A 4,427-nucleotide genomic window follows, 5' to 3' on the forward strand; every position below is an offset into this window, starting at 1 on the left:
AGTACCAGACTGGTCGCTAGTCACGGTGGTCTGTAGTACCAGACTGGTCGCTAGTCACGGTGGTCTGTAGTACCAGACTGGTCGCTAGTCAGGGTGGTCTTTAGTTACAGGTTTTACTGTACATCATGCACTGTCCAAGAACCTCTCTGACGACCACAGGAGCCGTAAGGGCTTTGGCGCTGATTTCGGCTCACGGGTTTGATTTCTTTGTCCACGACGATGTCATAGGCATACCTACATGTATATACATATTGTAGTGTTGTAAGGTTTGTTGCTTAGCAATGACTTTCATCTTCTTCTTTTTGTGTTCCATGACTTTAATCACCGGCTAAATTGTGGCCTGCGGTGAATTTTGCAGTTCTCAGAGGAAAGACGACGGGTAAGTAACTAGAAGTGATGCGGTTCTTTGATATCTGTCTTGTTCTGCTTGGTCACAATTAGTAGCTGTCAGAGGAAGGGACCTTATATAGGTGTGTGTTTGTCTTCTTGTGTCAAGCTGATAAGAAGCATATCTTTTCGTTTCGGAAAAATGAAGTCGAAGACACCACTGCAGCTGTACTTATGGTTGCTAATTATGGTGTAAAGACACACCTGACAATATGGCGGTAAACACACGCCTGCCCACACACGCTCTCTAGGCTGCATTTCTTTGTCAACGACTGTAAATCAGAAGCATATTTACATGTGCATGCATATTATGCTGTTGTAAGGTTTGCTGCTTACCAATGACTTTCATATTCTTCCTTGTGCTCCATGACTGGCATCATCGGCTAAATTGTGGGCTGCGGTGAATTTTGCAGACCTCAGCAGTGATACGACTACGGGTAAGTAACTAGAAGTGGTGCGGTTCTTTGATATCTGTTTTGTTCTGCTTGGTCACAATTACATGTAGTAGTTGTCAGTGGAAGGGATATGATTTGGGTGTGTGTTAGTCTTCTTGTGTCAGGTTCATAAGAAGCATGTCTTTTCGTTTAATTATTATGAAATGACGAGGCACTTGCAGCTTTGAACGCTTTTTCTTATTCCTTTGTGTGGGTGGGTGCGTGCGTGCGTGCAGTTTCCGTCCTTATCTGCAAAAAGATCCAGTCTAGACCGTTCTTAAAAATTGGTGAAATTTTAGCCTGACCGTTCTTCGGCGCTCTGTTCTTCGGTGCCCAACAGTATTGTAGTAGTATTACCAAGAGTAGATAAACAAGAGTGTGCAACTCCGGAATGGGTTGGCCCGCGGCGTAATGTTTTATTGACGTAATCTTTTCTAAGACGCACGCCCTGAGAGTCTTCCGGAAAGTTTTACCTCGTGCACTTGGCTGGGCTTTACATTACAAGGTCGGTGCCCAGCACGTGCTCTCACACTGCTCTGCGGCAAAATGCACGTTTTTCTGAAAAAAGGTGACGTCAACAAAAAAATTCCGCCGCGGGCGGGGGTATCTGCAGATTGTGCAGAAGAGATGCGGAGTTGCACACTCTTGTTAGGCACTTCAGTCACGTGACAGGACCTGTCAAAATTTGCTAAGGTGAGAGTGCGTACTTGCGTGGCACCAGTCAAGTGCATGCGCAAAACTGCACAGGTACGCGCTATGCTTCGTTGTACAAGCTGATAGTTGGGCGCATCGTGTTGCTCTGACGTTCAGCTTTCGGTAGATCCCGCATACGTCATAGTGCGTACATTTTTGCGAGTTGTAGATCACGTATACTTCCAGCAAAGTGTTTTTTCACAAAGAACTGTTGTTTGCTCGCGTTTGAAACGTTGCTTATCGTCGTCAGCGTCGTCTTTCCATTCGGAAACAGTAGAGTTCTTGTTTACCAGGGTTTGCGCATCGCTGCGCAAGGAGACATTATGGACGTAGGCACTGAGAAGTATGCGCTTTAGGCGGAGGAGAACGACGATGCGTCGTCCTACCTGGGCGAATTCTCAAAGTGTACTGAGAGCCAAATTTTGACACGGTTGCGCTGGAAGGCCTACTGATGTTTACGAACAATCAAAAGGCACAGTGGCTGCCGGAGAAACCCTCCGATGAGGGGATGCTTTGATATACGCAGCCAGGCACGCTTCGCCGAAATTTCAAAGCTCACCAGCAGGCAATTCATGACTGCTGCATGGCGCAGTTGAAGGAGAGGGAGGCAGATATCACACCATGGAAAGAAGCTACCAACAGAGGTCCTGAGGAACTTCTTGCCAACTTGGAATCACTTGAAGTGGCATGACTGTGGGCACGAATGTCCTGTGCAGTAATTCGCGCGCGCGCGCGCGCGCACTTACCCTCCACTTTGCTGTGTACGGCGTACAACGTGGAAGTTCTCTGTTGTTTTTGTGCCAGAAGAATGTCTTTATAGCTCTTACGCTTTAGTACCCGCAGGAGCCTGCCAGTATGTCGTTATCAGTTCATTTCACAGCAAACTGAAGCTGTTACTATGGGTTACTATGGCGTTGCTATGGGTTGCTATGGAGTTGCTATAGTGATTGCGGTCACAATTGCCATATTCTTGACTATTCTGAACTTTGATCTGTATTGTTTCGATCCATACATGGTTGTTGGTGTAAGTGAGTGATGTGTGCTTGAAAAAAACACTCTGATGTTTTGTGACTATATCCACTGATAATACTTCGGAGATGCTGTTGGTGCCACAAATTTTATTGATTTCGCCTTATGCAACTGCCTATCTTCAACCCTTCATATCTGAGTGGTATCACTGTGGATTTCAATAAAATTTTCTGTGTGACCTTGTGATACCCACCACCATCGATTACCGATGATAAACCTGGAAAAAACCCGATTTCAAAAATGGGGTGAAGTGCCTACTCTTGTTTATCTACTCTTGGTATTACTTATTAGTTATTACTTGTGTGGTTGCTATTATGTACATGTATGACCAGGACATTTGCTGTATAGTTGGATGTTTAGCAGCATGCAAAGAGTGAGGCATGACTCAAGGTGCCAATTTTTGTCCAGCATCTCTGTGTGCTCTTTTACTTTTGCTTTTCCTGTGTGTAAGTGTGTGTGTGTGTTTGTGTGTGTGTGTGCGTGTGTGCGTCAGCCGCGCTATCTCCCGCCTACAGAACGGCAAGTCCGCTGGAGCCTCTGGCATCCTCCCTGAGGTGCTCATGGAGGGGTGGGTGGCCCTGACCTCACCGCCAAGCTTGTGGAGCTGTTTGGCGATGTGTGGCGTGCTGGGGTGGTCCCGCAGGAGTGGGTGGACGCCACGTTGGTCCCCATCCCAAAGAAAGGGATTTATCTCGCTGTGATAATTGGCGGGGTATCTCACTTGCTACCAGTCAGCCCTTTCGAATAGGTGCATCCCGCTCTTGCCTCACCACAAGTCTCCAGCGAGACGTCCGCATCACACCTATCTGCATTTTTAAGCCCAGCTGCCTTCGTGATCTCGGCACCTATGCCCGCGACAGAAAACAATGGAGTAACATCTGCTCAGCCATTTAGTCTAGTACTGCTCTTCTTAAATTTGACCTTTATTACAAGACTCTTCTTTTCTTTTTCATTTCGTTCTCCCACTCTCACACACACATGCTCACAGTTAATTCTGCCATCGTGAGTCTCATTCGGGACGGATACGAGAATAATAACGAGAGAGCTTGGAACCTCAGGGCCCTACGCTATGCTTTGTTACTAAGCTCATCGTTGTGGGAACTGATGGAAATGTTTCCTGGGAAGGTTGGTTGGTTGGTATATTTTATTTTACTTCGCCACAATGAACAGGCATTGCTGCCTTCTTGCCTGGACAAGTGGATTGTCCAAGCTCTCACAAAAAGACGAAGAAAGGAAAGAAATATTACATGAGAGTGTGAAGCATGCAATCTTATAAAATAAAAAATAAAATAAAAATTTCCATGAGAGTGTGACGCATGCATGATGAGAGAGGAGAGATAGATATAGATAGAGAGAGAAAGAGAGAGAGAGAGAGAGAGAGAGAGAGAGAGAGAGAGAGAGTCTGCTTTATTTCCTGGACAAGTGAACTGTCCAAGCTCTTACAAAATGACCAACAACAACAACAAAAGCAACGGCAACAACAACAGCGACAGCGACAACAACAACAGACCAACAACAACAGCAACGGCAACACCACAGCAGCAGCAACAACAACAAGAGAGAGAGAGAAAGAGAGAGAGAGAGAGAAAGAGAGAGAGAGGGAGAGAGAGAGAGAGAGAGAGAGAGAGAGAGAGGCGCTGACTGTGCCGAGCACGCGCGTTCTGGAGTCGACGGGATCACTCTGCCGACGTTTCCTGTGACCGGCGCTGACTCGCCCGTTCACGCCTATTTTGGAGACGACGGGATCTCTCTTCCAAAGTATGTTTTTGCTGACGCATCCTATCACCTATTCGGCAACTAACATCCATTCTAATTCCATTTCCTCCTAGTCTCCCTATTTCTTTCCAGAAAGTCTCTCTATACATCAGGGAGTCGTACTGTATT

The 4,427-nt window shown here is 46.4% G+C and overlaps 1 long non-coding RNA gene across 1 annotated transcript; it reads left to right on the forward strand.

The window, feature by feature from the left end:
• Nucleotides 1-357: 357 nt before the first annotated feature.
• Nucleotides 358-3,562, forward strand: LOC135821501 (uncharacterized). Its single transcript, XR_010554381.1, has 3 exons — nt 358-379; nt 801-824; nt 3,037-3,562. It is a non-coding gene; the product is annotated as an uncharacterized LOC135821501 (long non-coding RNA).
• The last annotated feature ends 865 nt before the right edge of the window (nt 3,563-4,427 follow it).

This window comes from Sycon ciliatum, chromosome 7, assembly GCF_964019385.1.
Source record: "Sycon ciliatum chromosome 7, ocSycCili1.1, whole genome shotgun sequence".
Lineage (NCBI taxonomy): Eukaryota > Metazoa > Porifera > Calcarea > Leucosolenida > Sycettidae > Sycon > Sycon ciliatum.